Source organism: Oncorhynchus gorbuscha, linkage group LG01, assembly GCF_021184085.1.
Source record: "Oncorhynchus gorbuscha isolate QuinsamMale2020 ecotype Even-year linkage group LG01, OgorEven_v1.0, whole genome shotgun sequence".
In the NCBI taxonomy this organism is placed as follows: Eukaryota; Metazoa; Chordata; class Actinopteri; order Salmoniformes; family Salmonidae; genus Oncorhynchus; species Oncorhynchus gorbuscha.
In genome coordinates, this window is record NC_060173.1 from 52,785,389 (window position 1) to 52,810,263 (window position 24,875).

General features: G+C 46.1%; 1 protein-coding gene across 10 annotated transcripts in view; it reads right to left on the reverse strand.

Annotated features, from left to right (window-relative positions):
• myo9ab (myosin IXAb) overlaps window positions 1-24,875 on the reverse strand; it is a 238,292-nt gene that overhangs the window by 143,987 nt on the left and 69,430 nt on the right. The window lies entirely within an intron of this gene.

Here is a 24,875-nt window from a genome sequence, read left to right on the forward strand (position 1 = left end):
CTTCTTGGATATAGGGGGCGCTCTTTTAATTTATGGATAAAAAACGTTCCCATTTTAAACAAGATATTTTGTCACGAAAAGATGCTTGACTATGCATATAATTGACAGCTTTGGAAAGAAAACACTGACATTTCCAAAACGGCAAAGATATTGTCTGTGAGTGCCACAGAACTAATGCTACAGGCGAAACCAAGATGAAATTTCATACAGGAAGTGCCCCAGATTTTGAATGCGCTGTGTTCCAATGTCTCCTTATATGGTTGTGTATGGGTCACGAATGAGCTTAGACTTTGTCGTTTCCCCAAGGTGTCGACAGCATTGTGACGTATTTGTAGGCAAATCATTGGAAGATTGACCTTGAGAGACGACATCTACCAGGTGGCCGCTTGGTGTCCTCCGTTGCAATTATTGCGTAATCTCCAGCTGTGTGTATTTTACGTTTGCTTCGAGGAGAAACACAGCTGCCACGAATAATTTATCATCGAATAGATATGTGAAAAACACCTTGAGGATTGATTCTAAACAACGTTTGCCATGTTTCTGCCAATATTATGGAGTTAATTTGGTAAAAGTTCAGCGTTGTAGAGACTGCATTTTCTGATTTTTTTCTTAGCCAAACATGATTTTTACATTTTTTTAAACCTTTATTTAACCAGGCAAGTCAGTTAAGAACAAATTCTTATTTTCAATGACGGCCTAGGAACAGTGGGTTAATTGCCTGTTCAGGGACAGAACGACAGATTTGTACCTTGTCAGCTCGGGGGTTTGAACTTGCAACCTTCCGATTACTAGTCCAATGCTCTAACCACTAGCTACCCTGCCGCCCCGTGATGAACAAAACGGAGCGATTTCTCCTACTCAAGTAATCTTTTTGGAAAAACTGAACATTTGCTATCTAACTGAGAGTCTCCTCATTGAAAACATCCTAAGTTCTTCAAAGGTAAATTATTTTATTTGAATGCTTTTCTTGTTTTTGTGAAAATGTTGCCTGCTGAATGCTAGGCTTAATGCTATGCTAGCTATCAATACTCTTACACAAATGCTTGTGTAGCTATGGTTGAAAAGCATATTTTGAAAATCTGAGATGACAGTGTTGTTAACAAAAGGCTAAGCCTGTGAGTGAATATATTTCCTTCATTTCATTTGCGATTTTCATTAATAGTTAACGTTGCGTTATGGTAATGAGCTTGAGGCTATAATTACGCTCCCGGATACGGGATTGCTCGACGCTAGAAGTTAATGTGCACTGTCCCTGTAAAAATTAAATAAACTCAAACTCAAGCCCTTAATTAACCAACAACGCAGTTAAGAAAAACAAGTGGTAAGTATTTACAAAAATAAAAAACTGAAGTAAAACATTTAAAAATAGAAAAATAACAGAATAATAATAATAACAATTAAGGAGCAACAATAATAATAAATCGATCCACCCAAAATATGATTTTTTTTAAATATATCGATCCACCCAAAATATTTATTGATCCAAATAGATCCACATCAGGGGGACGGATGCAGTGCCAGTGAGCAAAGCATATGACACACGTGTCTCAGTCCGGAATAGCCATTAGCCTCAAAACAGGGGATGCATCCTGTGACTGAATGTGCAGGACTCCAATGTGACAGGAGATATTACTGACACTGCTCTGCCTCGGGGGTCAGAAAAGCCATTGCGAGGGACCCGGTGTTTAAAAATGGTTTGTGTTCACTAGGATGAAGTACTAGGAAGTAGTAAAGGCACAGACAAAAACAGACGTGGCTTGTTAAAAGTGCTTTATGGCGCGATGAAAGTCAACCCTCCAAAGACATTCCAAGCTTTTTTGTTTACAAGGTGCTGGGGCAGGTTAAACGGTGAGAGGTGATGGGGCAAGGAGGGGGGGGATCCTTAATTGTATACAATAACATGATAAAGGGGTCTATCAAAAAGTCATTGAGTCTGAAAGGAAAGGCAAGCCAAAGTTCTAGTTGGTCACAAAGTGGACTTCCAGTGCATTCGGAAAGTATTCAGACCACTGGACTTTTCCACATTTTGTTACGTTAGAGCCTTCTAAAAATGATACAATTATTTTTTCCCTCATCAATCTTCACACAATACCCCATAATGACAAAGAGAAAACTGATTTGTAAACAGTTTTGCAAATTTATGGAAAAAAAAGAAATACCTTATTTACATCAGTATTCAGACCCTTTGCTATGACACTCAACATTGAGCTCAGGTGAATCCTGTTTCCAATGTTTCTACAACTTGATTGGAGTCCACGTGTGGTAAACTTAATTGATTGGACATGATTTGGAAAGACACATACCTGTCTATATAAGCTCCCACAGTTGACAGTGCATGTCAGATCAAAAACCCAAACCATGAGGTCGAAGGAATTGTCCGTAGAAATCCGAGACAGGCTTGTGTCGAGTCACAGATCTGGGGAAAGGTATCAAAACATTTCTGCAGCATTGAAGGTCCTCAAGAACACAGTGGCCTCCATCATTCTTAAATGGAAGAAACATCTCTGAAGAAACCTGAAAATAACTGTGCAGCGACACTCCCCATCCAACCTGACAGAGCTTGAGAGGATCTTCAGAGACGAATGGGAGAAACTACAGGTGTGCCAAGCTTGTAGTGTCATACCCAAGAGGACTGTAATCACTACCAAAGGTGCTTCAACAAAGTACTGAGTAAAGGGTCTGAATACTTACGTAAATGTAATATTTCAGTTTTTAGTTTTTAATATCTTAGCAAACATTTCTAAAAACCTGTTTTTGCTTTGTCATTATGGGGTATTGTGTGTAGACTAAAAAAATAAAAACGTAATAAGTGTTAGAATAAGGCTGTAATGTAACAAAATGTGGAATTAAGTCAAGGGGTCTTAATACTTTTCGAATGCACAGTATAAGAGTGAATTGGATTACATTAAAAACAACCCCCTATAATTGGAACCCCCCCTTCCACCGTCTCATCAGAGCTCTACTCCCTATCTCTCTTATTAAGGCTCAATCCCTTATATCTCCCTTTCTCCCCTCTCCTTCTATTCCCCCCCCTTCTCGTTGCTCGTACGAGTCTTATCCCACATGCCCCTGTAGCACTGTGCCAACCCAGAAACAGAGGAGAGGAGAGGGAACGGGAGGAAGATGATTGGAGAAGGGAGCGGGCGCTGTAACAGGGCTCTTTTGATCTCTTCTCTGCTGCTGCTGGAAGGGAAGACACAGTCAAGACGTACAGCTGTATGGTGCTACAGCTCATTCATGGTGGCCTATTACAGCGGACGTTGTTCTATTCTAACTCAACCTGCGGCATACTCACTGCCAGGGGAACGAGGGCAACACGGGCAACTGTTCATTTATGAGAATATGAGGGAGAGCGTTTGACATGGGGGAGAGAGTTACAACAGAGGGTTTGGAGGGAGGAAAGACTATTAGGAGAGAGACTTACCCTGCATACACCCTACATGGGAGTATGGGTGATGGGTAAGCAAGCTGTGAGCCACTCGAGCTACTCAGACGTACACGTGTAGTATACACAGTCCACACAGATGTACACGTGTAGTATACACAGCCCACATGTGTAGTATACACAGCCCACACAGACATGTGCACACACGCACACACAGACATGTACGCATGCACAGACGCACACACTTCCCTCTAATATGACACATCCTTGGAATGGCAACACCTGTTGGGCCAGGGCTGTGTGTGGAGCAAAGAGAACTCCGTGGGCAAGTTCAAACTTCAGCCAAACACTCCCCTGCTTTATATTTCCCCCCTCTCGAACCATTCAGAAAAGGGGCGAATCTCAATAGCACACCTGTGTGGTTCACGACACGGCCTCGTTTCAAAAAGGCTACGGACTGTGAATTGGACTATCTAATGCGTTTCGTTTGAGAGGCCTTGTGTTTGCGCTGGGTGAGGGCAGTTCTTTAGAGACCTGTTCTAACCTGATGGTTTTCCTAACGCGTACAATGACTTGTGTTTTTACAAGCAATTTACAAGCAACGAATAGTGAATAAAGACACATTGATTCAGATTGTGACATCTTATTTTTTATTCAAAAGCCCCATGTGGGAGAAAGAACTGACAAGTCTTTTCAATGACCCGGATAATCCCCACTGAATCCGCTTGCGCAAAAAAAAAACATTGGGGGTTGCGAAAATATGTGCAACGCCACTCGTCACAGAACTCAGAACACTGTTGATGCTTTTACGTCAGACGGTGTCTGATGCCAGAAATATGAATCAATGTCTATCCTAGCATGTCTAGCTGGGCTTAACTGATCTGACCGACCTGGCAATATGACAACATGTTTTAGCTCAGATAGCGTGTGCACATCAAACACCTTTCTGGAGCAATAAGTGTGCCAGCCCCATTCCTTCTCATTTCTCATCGTCGGTGACGGCCCACTGTTTCTAATTGACATCAGAAGTCAAAACATAGCTACGGTATTTTGTTCACTCAAGCAAAATGCCTGCCAAGCATCCCTGTGCCATTTAGCAACAGTACTGTAAATCATAATTTTAACCAAAAGCAATCTTTTTCTCAACAGATGACACTGATCTCGTTCCAAAGGGAACGACGTGCAGAACGACAAAGTAGACAAAAAATTGAAAGACTAGGGGGGGGGGGTAGAGAGAGAATCAAAGCTTTAATTACTGTCACAGTAAAGTGATGGAATAAGTCTGCCGCAGGCTGTATCCCAACTGGGGGTCTCACTGTGAGGGGGAACAGCCACCAGAGATAGCGTAGCTAGGCTAATGGAATCTATGGAACAGCTCTACCGCCTGAGGCTACACTAACGCTATGCTAAGCAACTCTTTCTCTTGCTGTGGCCCTTTATTGCGCTAGCTAGTGTGTAGGATACTGCGAGATCCACCATGGCACCCAAAGGATTTCTGGAATCTACAGTACTCCACCTGAGGCAACGTAGCCCTTCTGATGCCATCTTGTGTTAGAATGCTGCAATATCTGCCACGGTAATTAGGATCTCAGTTCCTGTTATCGATCGAGGCACAAAGGGAGGAAGCAGACATTTTGTAAGGAAGCTGCATTTGTACTGGACTCCTGGGTCGTTCCGTTTCATTTCAGCAAGGCATGAAATAGTTTCCGTAGTTAAACAGATACTGAGAAATGAAGCTAAACAATGAAATGTGGGTGCAATCAATTAGCTTCATTTCTCAGATGATCTTTCAGCCAAATATTGTACCAGGAAGGCTAAACCTTCTCGGTTTCTAACGACAGAAACATTTGAAAACAAATCAGAGATGGGGAGTGTATGAAATCCTCTTTCTTGTGCTTTCTGGAGATGGAATGGAACCAGTTATAGCTCGACGAAACCCCGCAATCTTTACCTTATTCTTTATACTGCCTTTTCTTTATATCTGAAAGGTGAAAGGGGAGTAAAAATCATGGTACAGTTAAACCCACCTAGTGAGCTAGTTACGATTGTGGTATTTTCTTTCTTTTTTAAACTCTGCCCGCGTCTCTGTGAAAACATAGCGGTAATCCTAAAAAGGTGGCATTGGCAGGCACTACGCTCTTACGTGCTGTGACTGACGCGCAAGGCTCACTCAAGTGAACCAATCACAAAGCTTTGCAAAAAATGACACTTCCTATTTGAAGTCGGTTCGGTTATGGAAGAAAAAAAAAATCGCGGTTTTCTGTAACCCAGAATAAAATCATTAATACAATCACTTACTAACCATAATTTATTCACATAACTTTAATAAAACATTTCAGTTGTGTAATGATTAGGTGACTTTATAATTCATCTCTACAGAGCTGCTGCTTATGCCGTCTGACAAAAATCGCTATTTCTGTAGTTCTTCTAAACATGGCCTACATTTATGACTGCTGAATACCAACTATCAACCCCCTAGATCAAGTATTTTCATGTAGAGACACCTTGAAGCAACTTCTCTATCCTTCTCGATCTCATGTCTTTAGTCTCTTCTCTCCCTCTCTGCGTCTGCCACACACGGACCAGACAAGTAGGCGCGCAATGGATTGTGGTCACTACTGTAGTTATTTGTGAAAACAATTGCACTATGTAGAATATTGGCCTGGTGGAAACTACAACTCCCTACTACATTGCAAAGTTCGGGCTTGATCTGATTAATCTCTGGAGAAACTGGGCATTGAACACACAGACAACAACAAAAAATAACAAAATGGAATTTAAATCATTGAACTGAAAAATAAACATTTTGGTTAATCATTCAGCAGTACTTCCTGCCCTTGTTTCCAGAAAACACATATCTTGTACACAAAGGACCCAGGGAAGAGTTGTATACAAAAAAAGGTTGGGAGACCACAAGTCTAACGGGTTCTGCTGGCCGACCAGCAAGGTCGAGCTCAGGGGTTTCGAACTCATTCGGTCTTCAACGAGGTCCAAAGAGCGGCACTGAACATTGGTTATACAATATATATATATATAATAGTGCTGTTATTATGACGTGGCAACGTCTAGGAGCAACAACAGCTCAGCCACAAAGTGGTAGGCCACACAAGATCAAAAATAAAAGTTTCATTGTCTGTCCTCTGGTTACGAAACTCTAAACTGAGTTCCTAACTACAACGTCAGCACAAGAACTGTTCGTCGGGAGATTCATGAAATGGGTTTCCGTAGCCGAGCAGTCGCACACACAAGCGTCGGGAGGGGTGGTGGAAAGCTCGCCGCCATTGGACTCTGGAGCAGCAGAAACGCTGGTGCAATTCAATATTAGGAAGGTGTTCCTAATGTTTTGTGTACTCTTCTTGACTAGATAAAGTATTAGTTTGATAGATGATAGCTAGCGAGGCTAACTGGATCAAGTTGGTGAGGTCACTGCTGCAGAGTGCAGATCCGATTCACTGGCTCAGCCCATGATGGAACTGGCCTCCAATTAAAATGCCTAATGTCTTCAATCTCATCTAAATCTGATTGGCCGGTCACCAAGTTAGCAGGGCCCGATTGAATCAAGCCCATTTGGACAATACATTTCCTGCGCTAGGCCATTTCATTCTGTCTTTGTGTGTGGGTGTGCTGCAGTTGTGCAGTCTATGACACGAAGACATGTTTAACTTGCTTAGGTATAACGTGGTATTATGTGCAAAGATGGGTGACTTGTGCAAATACAGGTGACTGGTCTGAGTTAAACTAATCTGTACTGAACACAACATAGCCCTGAATAAAATGAGTATGAGCATAGCAACAAAGCCAAGGCCTGACTTTTACTGAAAATGGACATGAACAGAACACACATCTAGTGTGTCAATACACACCACATCTTTAGAGATCCTGAACTCCCACACCGAGCAGCAGTTCTCGCGCACATGAATAATTACACAACACAGCAGCGGCCGTGGGAGAAATCAACTGGGATAACACGTTTGTTTAATTCATGCCAGTTGCACAACACATGCAGAGACTGACAAGGAGGAGGGTGTATACTGTACAGGCAGTACATTATACAATCAAGAGAACTGTGTGCAGTACGAGTGATGTCGGGATAGCATGTCTTGAGTGATAGCAAGGACAATCTTTCTTTTTTTTTTTTTGGTGAACTGTGTTGTCGACATAAGAGTTTTTCGCCCTGGACATAATAGCCCAGTCAAAATGAAAAGGTAGAGTTTAAAGTAGGGCTGTGACGGTCATGGCATTTTGGATGACCATAATTGGCCAGCCAAATGACAGAGTTCACCGTAATAACCGTTCAAATAGCAACAACAACAAAAACACAGAAATGTGCGCTCCTGACTGCGTGTGCAACCATAGAAATAGAACGAATAGCATGGGCGTCCCCATTCAAATCAACGACGGCATAATGGGTTGACTGGCAGCCATTGCGAGTGTACCCATAGACTCAGGCCGTTTACCGTTGGAGAGAAAAATGGTAAACGTAAGGGCGGTGGCTCTCCAATAGACTAATTCGATAGCAGCTGGGGGTCTACTTTGTTCAATGATTTCCATTTAAACTGAAGAAAATGAGGGAGTGGGATGTCACAGTTCTTCTTCCGGCTCTGCCCACAGCAGCAAAGTATGAAGTAAAAGCAGGATCAATATATGTACACATCAATATATGCTGTGATTTGTTGATTAGACTCACTTGACAAGACAAAAAAAAGGCATTCCATTGCAAGCACCACATCAGTTCTAAAATCATTCGAATGAACATTCTCAATTTCAGCAAGGAGCAACAAATCACAATAAGAGTCCCCGTTACCGCAGAAACGGACTCAACCTCACGAATGCCCCGCCACACAGTCCTCAGTCAGTTGTTTGTCCCCAAAACAAACAAGTTAATAAATTGATAAATAATTATATAAATCACCACCAGTGCTTTGTAAAGTTGAGGTAATTATGAGCCAAAGGGCTTGGTGATTAGTTTAAATCATGTGTGCCAGTTTAGAGTTAAAGCTAAAATGTTAAACATTTGGGAGGGGGGGGGTCCTAGGAGAGGGATGGGAAACCCTGCTAATAGACATATACAGTGCCTTCAGAAAGTATTCAGACCATTTGACTTTTTCCACATTTTGTTAAGTTATAGCATTGTTAAAAAATGTATTGAATTTCTCCCCACCCTCCCCTAAATCTACACACAATAATGACGAAGCAAAAAGAGGTTTAGACATGTTTACTTATTTAAATAAATCTAAAGCTGAAATATCACATTTACATTCAGATAATGTATTCAGATAATTTACTCAGTACTTTGTTGAAGCACCTTCGGCAGTGATTACAGCCTGGAGTATGACGCTACAAGCTTGGCACACCTGTATTTGGGGAGTTTCTCCTATTGAGAATTGTCCCGAAGCCCCTCCTGCGTTGTCTTGGCTGTGTGCTTAAGGTCGGTGAGCGCTCTGGAGCAGGTTTTCATCAGGGATCGCTCCATTTATCTTTGCCTCGATCCCGACTAGTCTCCCAGTCCCTGCCACTGAAAAACATGCCCACAGCATGATTGTTCCTCATGGTCTGAGAGTCTTTAGGTGCCTTTTGGCAAACTCTAAGTGGGCTGTCATGTGCCTTTTACTGCGGAGTGGATTCTGTCTGGCAACCATATTGGCCTGATTGGTGGAGTGCTGCAGAGATGGGAGAACCTTCCAGAAGGACAACCATCTCCACAGAGGAACTCTGGAGCTCTGTTACCTCCCCGCCCTTCTCTCCCGATTGCTCAGTTTGGCTGGGCAGCCAGCTCTAGGAAGAGTCTTGGTGGTTCCAAAAACTTCTTCCATTTAAGAATGATGGAGGCTACTGTGTTCTTGGGGACCTTCACTGATGCAGAAATGTTTCGGTAGCCTTCCCCAGATCTCTGCCTTGACACAATCCTGTCTCGGAGCTCTACGGACAATTAATTCGACCTCATGGCTTGGTTTTTGCTCCGACATGCACTGTCAACTGTGGGACATTATATAGACCGGTGTGTGCCTTTCCAATTTCAATTACCACAGGTGGACTCCAATCAAGTTGTAGAAACATCTCAAGGATGATCAATGGAAACAGGAAGCACCTGAGCTCAATTTCAAGTCTCATAGCAAAGGGTCTGAATACTTATGTAAATACGGTATCAGTTTTTTTAAAATTTTAATACATTTGCAAAATTGTCTATAAAATGTTGTTTTCACTTTGTCATTATGGGATATTGTGTAAATTGCTGAGGATGTATATATATTTAATTCATTTTAGAATAAGGCTGTAACGTAACAAAATGTGGAAAAAGCCAAGGGGTCTGAATACTTTCCGAAGACACCCGTTATTTTCTTTTCTTGGTGGTCTTCATCAATAACCGTTGGTTACACGGTTATACGGTAATTGTGCCAGCCCTAGTTTAAAAAGTGAGGCTACACAAATGGCTAAGTGTCCAGAAATCAGACTTCAACTGTCATGTAGAAGAGCAACGAGACAACGGACAGCCAAAGGAGCCAATGATACGTATTGAACATAGTATAGCTTCAACAGGAAAGACCAACGTAACAACTGTCTTCGTATACCATGTACAGCTGTCTGCTAAGGTACATGCATCCTGTACAATTTCCTGAGAGGGGGGGGAAAGGGGAATGTTCCAGAAAAAGAGAGTGAGAAAGAGGGAGCAAGTGATAGGAGAGACGCGGGATGAGTATAATCCAGGGAACAGATGTTGGGAGCTCATTGGAGAACGTGCAGTGAGCTGGGGATATGGATTATGGAGAGAGATGTGCTAACAGGAGCTCATGATTAGACAGAAACATGCTAACGCTAGCTCTCAGGTAGACCGCCTGCTGTACTTAGTCCAACGTTATGAAAGCTATCCTAGAAAGGCTAGCATAACAAACCCAATAACCTGTTGAGAGTCCTTGGGTCTGCCACAATAGCTGGCAACATAGAAGGAAATATGTGACCCGTTTTAGGAAACTAGGCGTATGTTGCAGGTCACTACTTCACAGGAGAGTTGTAAACATCTGAGTGTGCCAGAGTGCAGAATAACTGATTAATTTACGAACGCTGAACAACCGTTGAATATGGCTGGTGTCAGTAAATGTCAGCAAAAAAAGCGGAATTAATTGCTGCCAGGAACACAGTTAGTCACCAACGCTCTGGATAACATGAAAACAGCCAAAACAGCTCTGCCAGGGCTGGTAAAATGGTCCGAGTTTGGGTGGGGGTTAAAGTTTAAGATGATTATTATGGCATTGCACACGGTCAGTGTGAACCAGAGTGACTTGACACAACGGGCCAAGCAATCTGTACAAACAAAACAGAAACGTTCACAGGACGTCTTATTTAATGAAAGGGGTTGAAGTCTGCTGTGAAACATTCATCCATGTATACCGGTAAGAGTCTAGCTACAGTTTCAGATATTATACTTTTCTAATTTTGTCAGAAAGTTGTTTCCATTGCAAGTTAAAGCGTACTGTTAGCTAGATAGCTGACGTGAGATGACTGGCTCGCTAGCTAACATTATGTGTATGATGTTCTCTCGGAATGCCATTTACATTTACATTTACATTTAAGTCATTTAGCAGACGCTCTTATCCAGAGCGACTTACAAAATTGGTGCATTCACCTTATGACATCCAGTGGAACAGTCACTTTACAATAGTGCATCTAAATCTTAAAGGGGGGGGTGAGAAGGATTACTTATCCTATCCTAGGTATTCCTTAAAGAGGTGGGGTTTCAGGTGTCTCCGGAAGGTGGTGATTGACTCCGCTGTCCTGGCGTCGTGAGGGAGTTTGTTCCACCATTGGGGGGCCAGAGCAGCGAACAGTTTTGACTGGGCTGAGCGGGAACTGTACTTCCTCAGTGGTAGGGAGGCGAGCAGGCCAGAGGTGGATGAACGCAGTGCCCTTGTTTGGGTGTAGGGCCTGATCAGAGCCTGGAGGTACTGAGGTGCCGTTCCCCTCACAGCTCCGTAGGCAAGCACCATGGTCTTGTAGCGGATGCGAGCTTCAACTGGAAGCCAGTGGAGAGAGCGGAGGAGCGGGGTGACGTGAGAGAACTTGGGAAGGTTGAACACCAGACGGGCTGCGGCGTTCTGGATGAGTTGTAGGGGTTTAATGGCACAGGCAGGGAGCCCAGCCAACAGCGAGTTGCAGTAATCCAGACGGGAGATGACAAGTGCCTGGATTAGGACCTGCACCGCTTCCTGTGTGAGGCAGGGTCGTACTCTGCGGATGTTGTAGAGCATGAACCTACAGGAACGGGCCACCGCCTTGATGTTAGTTGAGAACGACAGGGTGTTGTCCAGGATCACGCCAAGGTTCTTAGCGCTCTGGGAGGAGGACACAATGGAGTTGTCAACCGTGATGGCGAGATCATGGACCGGGCAGTCCTTCCCCGGGAGGAAGAGCAGCTCAGTCTTGCCGAGGTTCAGTTTGAGGTGGTGATCCGTCATCCACACTGATATGTCTGCCAGACATGCAGAGATGCGATTCGCCACCTGGTCATCAGAAGGGGGAAAGGAGAAGATTAATTGTGTGTCGTCTGCATAGCAATGATAGGAGAGACCATGTGAGGTTATGACAGAGCCAAGTGACTTGGTGTATAGCGAGAATAGGAGAGGGCCTAGAACAGAGCCCTGGGGGACACTAGTGGTGAGAGCGCGTGGTGAGGAGACAGATTCTCGCCACGCCACCTGGTAGGAGCGACCTGTCAGGTAGGACGCAATCCAAGCGTGGGCCGCGCCGGAGATGCCCAACTCGGAGAGGGTGGAGAGGAGGATCTGATGGTTCACAGTATCGAAGGCAGCCGACAGGTCTAGAAGGATGAGAGCAGAGGAGAGAGAGTTAGCTTTAGTGGTGCGGAGCGCCTCCGTGATACAGAGAAGAGCAGTCTCAGTTGAATGACTAGTCTTGAAACCTGACTGATTTGGATCAAGAAGGTCATTCTGAGAGAGATAGCGGGAGAGCTGGCCAAGGACGGCACGTTCAAGAGTTTTGGAGAGAAAAGAAAGAAGGGATACTGGTCTGTAGTTGTTGACATCGGAGGGATCGAGTGTAGGTTTTTCCAGAAGGGGTGCAACTCTCGCTCTCTTGAAGACGGAAGGGACATAGCCAGCGGTCAGGGATGAGTTGATGAGCGAGGTGAGGTAAGGGAGAAGGTCTCCGGAAATGGTCTGGAGAAGAGAGGAGGGGATAGGGTCAAGCGGGCAGGTTGTTGGGCGGCCGGCCGTCACAAGACGCGAGATTTCATCTGGGAGAGAGGGAGAAAGAGGTCAGAGCACAGGGTAGGGCAGTGTGAGCAGAACCAGCGGTGTCGCTTGACTTAGCAAATGAGGATCGGATGTCGTCGACCTTCTTTTCAAAATGGTTGACGAAGTCATCTGCAGAGAGGGAGGAGGGGGATTCAGGAGGGAGGAGAAGGTGGCAAAGAGCTTCCTAGGGTTAGAGGCAGAAGCTTGGAATTTAGAGTGGTAGAAAGTGGCTTTAGCAGCAGAGACAGAAGAGGAAAATGTAGAGAGGAGGGAGCGAAAGGATGCCAGGTCCGCAGGGAGGCGAGTTTTCCTCCATTTCCGCTCGGCTGCCCGGAGCCCTGTTCTGTGAGCTCGCAATGAGTCGTCGAGCCACGGAGCGGGAGGGGAGGACCGAGCCGGCCTGGAGGATAGGGGGCATAGAGAGTCAAAGGATGCAGAGAGGGAGGAGAGGAGGGTTGAGGAGGCAGAGTCAGGAGATAGGTTGGAGAAGGTTTGAGCAGAGGGAAGAGATGATAGGATGGAAGAGGAGAGAGTAGCGGGGGAGAGAGAGCGAAGGTTGGGACGGCGCGATACCATCCGAGTAGGGGCAGTGTGGGAAGTGTTGGATGAGAGCGAGAGGGAAAAGGATACAATGTAGTGGTCGGAGACTTGGAGGGGAGTTGCAATGAGGTTAGTGGAAGAACAGCATCTAGTAAAGATGAGGTCGAGCGTATTGCCTGCCTTGTGAGTAGGGGGGGAAGGTGAGAGGGTGAGGTCAAAAGAGGAGAGGAGTGGAAAGAAGGAGGCAGAGAGGAATGAGTCAAAGGTAGACGTGGGCAGGTTAAAGTCGCCCAGAACTGTGAGAGGTGAGCCGTCCTCAGGAAAGGAGCTTATTAAGGTAGCCAGCTATTGTCGTTCTTTTAACGCAACGTAACGTAAACAACACTGCTAGCTAGCCAGCTAGCCCCCCGAATAGCAACACTGCAGAAACTATTACACTCAACGGAACGACTTGATTAGTGTAGTGTCAACAACGCACCCACTGCCAGCTGGCCTACTTCAGCAGTACTGTATCATTTTAATCATTTTAGTCAATAAGATTCTTGCTACGTAGCTTAACTTTCTGAACATTCGAGACGTGTAGTCCACTTGTCATTCCAATCTCCTTTGCATTAGCGTAGCCTCTTCTGTAGCCTGTCAACTATGTGTCTGTTTATCCCTGTTCTCTCCTCTCTGCACAGACCATACAAACGCTCCACACCGCGTGGCCGCGGCCACCCTACTCTGGTGGTCCAGCGCGCACGACCCACGTGGAGTTCCAGGTCTCCGGTAGCCTCTGGAACTGCCAATCTGCGGTCAACAAGGCAGAGTTCATCTCAGCCTATGCCTCCCTCCAGTCCCTCGACTTCTTGGCACTGACGGAAACATGGATCACCACAGACAACACTGCTACTCCTACTGCTCTCTCTTCGTCCGCCCACGTGTTCTCGCACACCCCGAGAGCGTCTGGTCAGCGGGTGGTGGCACCGGGATCCTCATCTCTCCCAAGTGGTCATTCTCTCTTTCTCCCCTTACCCATCTGTCTATCGCCTCCTTTGAATTCCATGCTGTCACAGTTACTAGCCCTTTCAAGCTTAACATCCTTATCATTTATCGCCCTCCAGGTTCCCTCGGAGAGTTCATCAATGAGCTTGATGCCTTGATAAGCTCCTTTCCTGAGGACGGCTCACCTCTCACAGTTCTGGGCGACTTTAACCTCCCCACGTCTACCTTTGACTCTTTCCTCTCTGCCTCCTTCTTTCCACTCCTCTCTGCCTCCTTCTTTCCACTCCTCTCCTCTTTTGACCTCACCCTCTCACCTTCCCCCCCTACTCACAAGGCAGGCAATACGCTAGACCTCATCTTTACTAGATGCTGTTCTTCCACTAACCTCATTGCAACTCCCTCCAAGTCTCCGACCACTACCTTGTATCCTTTTCCCTCTCGCTCTCATCCAACACCTCCCACACTGCCCCTACTCGGATGGTATCGCGCCGTCCCAACCTTCGCTCTCTCTCCCCCGCTACTCTCTCCTCTTCCATCCTATCATCTCTTCCCTCCGCTCAAACCTTCTCCCACCTATCTCCTGATTCTGCCTCCTCAACCCTCCTCTCCTCCCTCTCTGCATCCCTTGACTCTCTATGTCCCCTATCCTCCAGGCCGGCTCGGTCCTCCCCTCCCGCTCCGTGGCTCGATGACTCATTGCGAGCTCACAGAACAGGGCTCCGGGCAGCCGAGCGGAAATGGAGGAAAACTCGCCTCCCTGCGGACCTGGCATCCTTTCACTCCCTCCTCTCTACATTTTCCTCCTCTGTCTCTGCTGCTAAAGCCACTTTCTACCACGCTAAATTCCAAGCATCTGCCTCTAACCCTAGGAAGCTCTTTGCCACCTTCTCCTCCCTCCTGAATCCTCCTCCCCCTCCCCCTCCTCCCTCTCTGCAGATGACTTCGTCAACCATTTTGAAAAGAAGGTCGACGACATCCGATCCTCGTTTGCTAAGTCAAACGACACCGCTGGTTCTGCTCACACTGCCCTACCCTGTGCTCTGACCTCTTTCTCCCCCTCTCTCTCCAGATGAAATCTCGCGTCTTGTGACGGCCGGCCGCCCAACAACCTGCCCGCTTGACCCTATCCCCTCTCTTCTCCAGACCATTTCCGGAGACCTTCTCCCTTACCTCACCTCGCTCATCAACTCATCCCTGACCGCTGGCTACGTCCCTTCCGTCTTCAAGAGAGCGAGAGTTGCACCCCTTCTGAAAAAACCTACACTCGATCCCTCCGATGTCAACAATTACAGACCAGTATCCCTTCTTTCTTTTCTCTCCAAAACTCTTGAACGTGCCGTCCTTGGCCAGCTCTCCCGCTATCTCTCTCTGAATGACCTTCTTGATCCAAATCAGTCAGGTTTCAAGACTAGTCATTCAACTGAGACTGCTCTTCTCTGTATCACGGAGGCGCTCCGCACCGCTAAAGCTAACTCTCGCTCCTCTGCTCTCATCCTTCTAGACCTATCGGCTGCCTTCGATACTGTGAACCATCAGATCCTCCTCTCCACCCTCTCCGAGTTGGGCATCTCCGGCGCGGCCCACGCTTGGATTGCGTCCTACCTGACAGGTCGCTCCTACCAGGTGGCGTGGCGAGAATCTGTCTCCTCACCACGCGCTCTCACCACTGGTGTCCCCCAGGGCTCTGTTCTTGGCCCTCTCCTATTCTCGCTATACACCAAGTCACTTGGCTCTGTCATAACCTCACATGGTCTCTCTTATCATTGCTATGCAGACGACACACAATTAATCTTCTCCTTTCCCCCTTCTGATGACCAGGTGGCGAATCGCATCTCTGCATGTCTGGCAGACATATCAGTGTGGATGATGGATCACCACCTCAAGCTGAACCTCGGCAAGACGGAGCTGCTCTTCCTCCCGGGGAAGGACTGCCCGTTCCATGATCTCACCATCACGGTTGACAACTCCATTGTGTCCTCCTCCCAGAGCGCCAAGGACCTTGGCGTGATCCTGGACAACACCCTGTCGTTCTCAACCAACATCAAGGCGGTGGCCCGTTCCTGTAGGTTCATGCTCTACAACATCTGCAGAGTACGACCCTGCCTCACACAGGAAGCGGCACAGGTCCTAATCCAGGCACTTGTCATCTCCCGTCTGGATTACTGCAACTCGCTGTTGGCTGGGCTCCCTGCCTGTGCCATTAAACCCCTTCAACTCATCCAGAACGCCGCAGCCCGTCTGGTGTTCAACCTTCCCAAGTTCTCTCACGTCACCCCGCTCCTCCGTTCTCTCCACTGGCTTCCAGTTGAAGCTCGCATCCGCTACAAGACCATGGTGCTTGCCTACGGAGCTGTGAGGGGAACGGCACCTCAGTACCTCCAGGCTCTGATCAGGCCCTACACCCAAACAAGGGCACTGCGTTCATCCACCTCTGGCCTGCTCGCCTCCCTACCACTGAGGAAGTACAGCTCCCGCTCAGCCCAGTCAAAACTGTTCGCTGCCCTGGCCCCCAATGGTGGAACAAACTCCCTCACGACGCCAGGACAGCGGAGTCAATCACCACCTTCCGGAGACACCTGAAACCCCACCTCTTTAAGGAATACCTAGGATAGGATAAGTAATCCCTCTCACCCCCCCTTAAGTTTTAGATGCACTATTGTAAAGTGACTGTTCCACTGGATGTCATAAGGTGAATGCACCAATTTGTAAGTCGCTCTGGATAAGAGCGTCTGCTAAATGACTTAAATGTAAATGTAAATGTAAGGCATCAAGCTCATTGATGAACTCTCCGAGGGAACCTGGAGGGCGATAAATGATAAGGATGTTAAGCTTGAAAGGGCTGGTAATTGTGACAGCATGGAATTCAAAGGAGGCGATAGACAGATGGGTAAGGGGAGAAAGAGAGAATGACCACTTGGGAGAGATGAGGATCCCGGTGCCACCACCCCGCTGACCAGAAGCTCTCGGGGTGTGCGAGAACACGTGGGCGGACGAAGAGAGAGCAGTAGGAGTGGCAGTGTTATCTGTGGTGATCCATGTTTCCGTCAGTGCCAAGAAGTCGAGGGACTGGAGGGAGGCATAGGCTGAGATGAACTCTGCCTTGTTGGCCGCAGATCGGCAGTTCCAGAGGCTACCGGAGACCTGGAACTCCACGTGGGTCGTGCGCGCTGGGACCACCAGATTAGGGTGGCCGCGGCCACGCGGTGTGGAGCGTTTGTATGGTCTGTGCAGAGAGGAGAGAACAGGGATAGACAGACACATAGTTGACAGGCTACAGAAGAGGCTACGCTAATGCAAAGGAGATTGGAATGACAAGTGAACTACACGTCTCGAATGTTCAGAAAGTTAAGCTTACGTAGCAAGAATCTTATTGACTAAAATGATTAAAAAGATACAGTACTGCTGAAGTAGGCTAGCTGGCAGTGGCTGCGTTGTTGACTTTGTAGGCTAGCTGGCAGTGGCTGCGTTGTTGACACTACACTAATCAAGTCATTCCGTTGAGTGTAATAGTTTCTACAGTGCTGCTATTCGGGGGCTAGCTGGCTAGCTAGCAGTGTTGATTACGTTACGTTGCGTTAAAAAAACGACAATAGCTGGCTAGCTAACCTAGAAAATCGCTCTAGACTACACAATTATCTTTGATACAAAGACGGCTATGTAGCTAGCTACGATCAAACAAATCAAACCGTTGTACTGTAATGAAATGAAGTGAAAATGTGATACTACCTGTGGAGCGAAGTGGAATGCGACCGGGTTGTTGAGTTCTATTCGGAAGACGTTGGCTAGCTGTTGGCTAGCTAGCAGTGTCTCCTACGTTAAGGACGACAAATAGCTGGCTAGCTAACCTCGGTAAATTAAGATAATCACTCTAAGACTACACACTCTAAACTACACAATTATCTTGGATACGAAGACAGCAAAGACAGCTATGTAGCTAGCTAACACTACACTAATCAAGTCGTTCAGTTGAGTGTAATAGTTTCTACAGTGCTGCTAATCGGTGGACGTTTGCTAGCTGGCTAGCTGCTGGGCAGAGCAGTAAAGACTACGTTAGGACGACGAAATACGATAATTACGCAATTATCTTTGATACAAAGACGGCTATGTAGCTAGATAAGAAGAAATTGCTAAGATTAGACAAATCAAACCGTTGTACTATAATGAAATGTAATGAAATGTAATGAAAAAGTTATACTACCTGCGGAGCGAAATGCGGATGCGACCGCTCGACCGACCGCTCGCTCCAACCCATTTCGCATCGCTAGTTATAGCCTAATGTTAGCTAGCTAACTAGCTAACATTGACCCTATTTGGTTCATTTTAGCTAGCAATGACAATCGGTTTGTATTGCTAACATTTTATGGATTGAGATTATGGTTCATTGTTTAGCTAGATAAACTTTTGTCTAAACAAAAGACCCCAAGTTAAAGCTCACTTTTAGCTAGCTGACGACCCATCAAGTTACTCAGGTGTCTGACGGTGATTACGACCATCTATTGTATAATAATGCTAAAATATTTGCATCTGGAATGTGTGTCTTTCAGCATCAGTAGAACACACCGGACTCTCCTCCACCAATCATAGAGGGAGAATGGTCTAATTCCTCCCATCAAAAAGAGAGCTGGCCCAAGCACAGGTTACACCTAAAGCATGAGGAGCGTGACCTTCATCAAAGTCTACACAGAGGATAATAGGACAAAAACACTTGGTGGAAAGATGCTGCTGCCATGTGACAAAAGCAGCTCTACAAGGAATCAATGACAAACCTTGCGTCTGCTAAATGACTTAAATGTAAATGTAAATGTAAAGCATAAACAACATGTTATGATTATTTAATTGACCTCCAATACGACTGGCATTTTGTCAGAGATGGCTGGTGTTGTGAAGGACAGCACTGTGCCAGGGGTCAACATCCCACAGCTGGTTGGACTGGAGGATGGTACGGTGCTGGTGGAAAGTTATGGCTGGCAACAACACCTGACTTCATGGCGCTGCCATAGATCAAGCAGGACTAGCACTGAATATAATTTTCATTGTATTGTATGAGGTACTATACTTGTGAGGTGTAATTGATGTTGTGTAATTGTAATGTCTACCTCAATCTTTTTATTTATTTCCTGTTTTACAGCTTTGATGCTCTGGAGCCTGGTGTCGTCATCATCAAACGTTCAGACTCAGTCGGGAACAGGTTTCAGCTGCTGCGCAACGCTGACATCATTCCTCCCGTAGATGGTCTGCCTGTAGAAGCACCGCCTGGACTGGACACAGCTTGACAAACGTATCTTTTTGAGAAGATCGGGGAGTTTTGCGACAAAGAGGCTATGGACATCACATGCCCTGCACCAAAGTCAAGGGCAGGACAGAAACAGGCTCTCCGAATATAGATTCCCTTTGTTCATGCGTGGTTCGGAAGGACCAGTCATCAGCACTATCTGCAGTGCCTCTATTCACATGACTCTCTCCACATGTTGCTTTTTATTTATTATACATTTTATTTACCCCTGATTGTATGCATATCTGCCTCATCTATCATTTGTTTCACGAGCAGAAATAAAAAGATCACAGAAATGTTCAATACGCACAAAAATCTGCTCTCAAATGTTGTGCACAAATTTGTTTACGTCCCTGTTAGTAAGCATTTCTCTTTTGCCAAGATAATCTATCCACCCGACAGGTGTGGCATGTCTAGCAGCTGATTAAACAACATGATCATTACACAGGTTCACCTTGTGCTGGGGACAATAAAAGGCCATTCTAAAATGTGTAGTTTTGTCACACGACACAATGCCACAGATATCTAAAGTTGAGGGACCCTGCAAATTGGCGTGATGACTGCAGGAATGTCCACCAGAGCTGTTGCCAGAGAATTGAATGTCAATTGCACAGCCATTGAAGACGAGTGGGACAACATTCCCAGGCCACAAACAACCTGATCAACTCTAAGCGAAGCAGATGTGTCCCGCTGCACGAGGCAAACGGTGGTCACACCAAATACACCCCTAACTTATTGTAAGGTATCAGTGAGCAACAGATGTATATCTTAATTCCTTGTAATGAACGTATTTCAATTGATTGAATTCCTTAAAAGGAACTGTAATATGTTACGTTTATATTTTTTATTTATTGCCTTTTCTTAGCAAGTTGTGGCTAAGTCTTGTAAGCCATTAATCGCTAGTTTTTATTATTATTTATTTGACTAGGTAAGTTGACGGAGGACACGGAGGACACATCCTCATTTAGAGCAACGACCTGGATAATAGTTACAGGGAAGATGGGGGATGAATAAGCCATTTGGAAGTTTAGGATGATTCGGTGGCCATGGTGGTATGAGGGCCAAATTGGGAATTCAGCCAGTGCCTTCTACTGGCCCTCCAATACCACTACCAGCAGCATCTGGTCTCCCATCAGAAGCAAGCCAGCAGTGGGATGCAGGGTTGCATGTTGCTAGCTAGCTAATAAATGTAGTCAGAGCAAACGTAGCTATACAGCCGGATACAAGACTGGTGTCTACTGTAAGTGCATCCATATGCCTGGCTATATGGGATTTCAAGCGATAAGGCCATCTCTGATCTTAAGCTCAGAAGCGTCAGAACAGCACCTCACAGACCCACACGCACACACCCTCTACACTCTCTACACCCAACCTCCATTGATAGAGACCAGAGGCTGGTACTACATGGAGCCATCCATTTGAGCCACAGCAGACCGGGCTGTCCGTCGCTCTGGGCCTGGTTAAGAGGTGATATCTGGCGGTGGCCTCAGTTGCTTCTACCACCACCACCATACTATTAGGCCTATTACTACTCCGTAGGCAGGCACGCCTGCTGGAACACCACGAGAACAAAGCAGGCTACAATCTGTCCCCTAGAGCCCAAGCGGAAGAACCCCAGATTCAGTCCATCAGCCACCAGATACACAGCCCACAGCTAAGGTCAGTGTGTTAGCTTATTCAGACTAGGAAGGGTTTGTGGTTGGCCAACACAGTATGAAGAGGCAGCGAGACGCATAAATCTTGGGAACGTCGGGTGATTTGCATGAGGAGATTGCACCGCGTTGGGTACATTGAGCACTTTCCTTCAAGGGCGAGCCTGACCAATTATCGTGGTCTGATCCCAACTACATCCGACCTCCTGAAGTAGGGTCTGTCTGAAGTAGAGATGAGCTGGTTGTCACCCTGGGGAGTCCTTCCAGGAGAGCTAAGCGAATGCTAATTGATACTGGATCCCTACTATAGTCTATCGGCTGTCTGCATACCGTCTGTATAGAGGGCAACTTCAAAATCGTAGCCAGGCTACATGATAGGAACAATACCACATCTGCAGCGCAGTTCTCAGTCAAACAGTGCCATCTTGGAGGGCTCAAATCAATGTCGGGATATACCTTTATTCTCCTAGAAATAATCAGGGACAGGAAACTATCGATGAAATGAATACTATTGAATGCTTGCAAAATGTCATACAGTTAGTCTCAGAGAGGGGTCTTTCTCCTTCAAGAGATGGCGATTAAACAGGCAGAGGTGTAGGGGCGGTATTTGGGGCCTGTGGCAAACATTTCTCGTTTGAGTCACCTGACTGATTAGAAAAACATTGTATGACATTTGCCACACTTCTTTCCCATCATCCCACAGTGTTCCTGTCAGCACAATATTGATGTACCCTGTGCCGTCATGCCTCTGTCATTGGTGCTCTGAACGCAGGTCAGATTACACACGGCTGCAGTTACTGGTCTCTACGGTGACACATTAAACGTTTTTTTTTAATGGTAAGTAATGATTACTGGGACATTTGGGGTGAAGAGAGCTGTTAGATGATACTGCTGGCATGATGTCATGCTGTCGGTCATGGCGATGGTGCGTTGGTGGAGAAGAGTAGACTGGAGATTGCGGTTTTAGTTGTTTTTGTAGTGCAGGCTATGGTGCCCTTCACCGATAAGCAAAGTCAATGTCAATCACAGTGAGTTAGTGTCTTGTCTACCGCTATGGTTTACCCACAGCAAGGGTGTAAAACAGATTCAGGCCATGGTTACAAACGTGTGTATGTGTGTGTGTGGTGTGTGCGCGCGTCTGAATCTCTGCTCTGTTTTTCCTGGAAACCAGAGTAGCCAGCATTCCCACAGATAAGATAAAGATGACTAACTTGGCATCAACCTGAGGTGCAGTTAACCCACACTACACGGTAACAGAATGTGATGCGTGTGTGTGTGTGTGTGTGTGTGTGTGTGTGTGTGTGTGTGTGTGGGGGGGGGGGGATACGCTGCACTGCAGGACATGAGGGAAGAGTGCGAGAGGAGGGCAGGCTGCTCTCACCAGGGTGTCCATGTGCTGGAATGAAGACCAGAGGCGTATTGTTCTCTCAGGAGTGAAATGGCAGCAGATTTTTTGCCTCCGTAGCAGAAGCGTAAGCGTCAGGTCAAGGCAACATCAAAAGGCACAGTGTGTGTACATACACAGTGAAGTGTATGTGTGCCTTCATCTGTGCATGTATGCGCGGATACAAACGTGTGTGCGCGTGCGCGCGCGCGCCTGAATCTCTGTTCCATTTTTCCTAGAAACCAGAGTAGCCAGCATTCCCACAGATAGTCATCTTTATCTTAACTTGGATACATGCTTATGTACGTTACATGAGAAAACGAGTACAGGAGGAGCCATAGCAAACGCCACCGGGCAACACGAGTTGCTAGCATCCAGCTAACAGAGAAACACTTGCCGCTCTCCCCAAACTCCCACAACCTACCAACGGCAGTGGCCGATAAGCAATCTCACAGGGCAAACAATTCAATGTTAGCCCAGGCCACTTGACAAGCCACTTCAACAATGCACCACCAGCAGCTAGATTAACTAGACCTGTCTGAGCATCTGACCGAGGCAAACGGGTCTGTAATCGGCATGACTATACTGGAGAAGAGTCAGTCTAGTAGTTCCACTTCTACAGCTCAGATTGTAAATCGGTGACATTTTTTACCACAAACTGCTCGACACCGGTCCAGCTCAGCGGGACAAAGAATGTCAGGCCTCAAAGTATTCACAGTTAGCTATTGATACCTCCTGGAATAGGGAGGGGAAGTTGCCCCTAGACGCTGATATTGGATCAGTTTTGCATTTCCCCCACTGGTGGTTAAGATTAGGATTGGTGGAGGGGAAGCTGATCCTAGATCTGTACCTTGGGGAAACTTCCGACCAGAGCGATACATTCTCCACTCGATACCGCTGCTACTCATATCAAAGAGAGACTGGGATGTTCAGCTGGTTAAGAGAAAAAAATTGCATGCCATTACTATCGACTTCAAGGTATTTATTCAAGGTCTGTTATCTTCTGCTTATAGACTAGGAAGTAGGAGACCGACAGCCTACAAAAGCGTACTGTAGAAAACAAAAAAACAGAAGAACTGCCACATTGGAATTGAGAGCCGGACAGGTGTTCAGATTCATCCATGTCAAGTATCTACACCTAGTAACTGGTTCACGCTGACCTATTACTTGCCTGGAGGACATCAGAACTGGTGAATAAGCCTTAGCTCATAACTCTGTTGTTTTCCAACACAAGATTCAAAGTTCAAAGCCCTTTTAAATGATTAAAAAAAGATAAATGTCCCTCTATTCTCTTTCAACGGAAGACTCAAATAAGGTCTTACAAAAATATGTATTTATAATTTCCTGAGGACTACCGGCCCCCTTATCCCTAACTAACCAGATCCGAGGCCTGCTTTGCAGCATTGGGTCCACATGTGAAGCACATGGTGAGTGTGCACATTCTACCATGACCCCGCTGTATGTGCAGCAGTGTTCTTGTGTCGTGACTCGTGGCAGACAAAATGGCCGCTGGAAAACAACAAACTCGACAAAGAGGCTCCTGTTGCAGCCAATCACTTTGTAACGAGCACTGAAAGGCAGTCACAAATCAGACTTGAGTCAAATTAGTGCCTTTTAGTAGCCCTTGGCTTTTTTTATACATCAAAATCTAAATGAATAAATTGACTCCTAATCCAATCTTGATTAGGCCATGCTGCGTTAAGGTTTTCTGAAGAGCTATAAAAATGTCCAAGCACGGTTTCTAGGTCAATAACGTATATAAGCATCAGCTCATATGTTCCGATAGCAGATAAATATAGGTTCCGCATGTCGAGGCATTCCAATCTCTATTTAAAACATGTCTATAATCCACTGGGACATGCTTCGTCTCACGGCTAAATACACACGGCTGCTAGTGAAATAACATATTATACTGGGCTTTCATGTCGCACTTCCTCCCTGTAACCATGACCTATAATTCACAACACATAGTTCCGTGTTTGTACTTCTGTATGTAGCACAGTGAGCACCACCCACCCCACCACCACCACTACTACTTCCCTATGTCTTACTGTCACAGCAAGCTGTCAATCATTTGTCTCATTTACAGTTACGCTGGACAGCATATACTCTACGACTTCTAAAATCTTAACTTGGGACGTGCTCACATTTTCACAGATTTTCTTTCACTCAACCCCAGGATGTGGGCGCTCACGTTACACAAGGATTCTCTCGCTGATCCTGCCCTGCATTTGGTACGTCAGGTCAGGTCACAGTTGTAAATGAGAACTTGTTCTCAACTGGCCTACCTGGTTAAATAAAGGTGACATAAATATAATTAAACAAATAGGTCGCAGCTTCACCAATCTGTCTTCCATCACCTCGGCCCACATGGCACATGTTGTTGTTGCTGCTTTCCTCTTCGCCATCA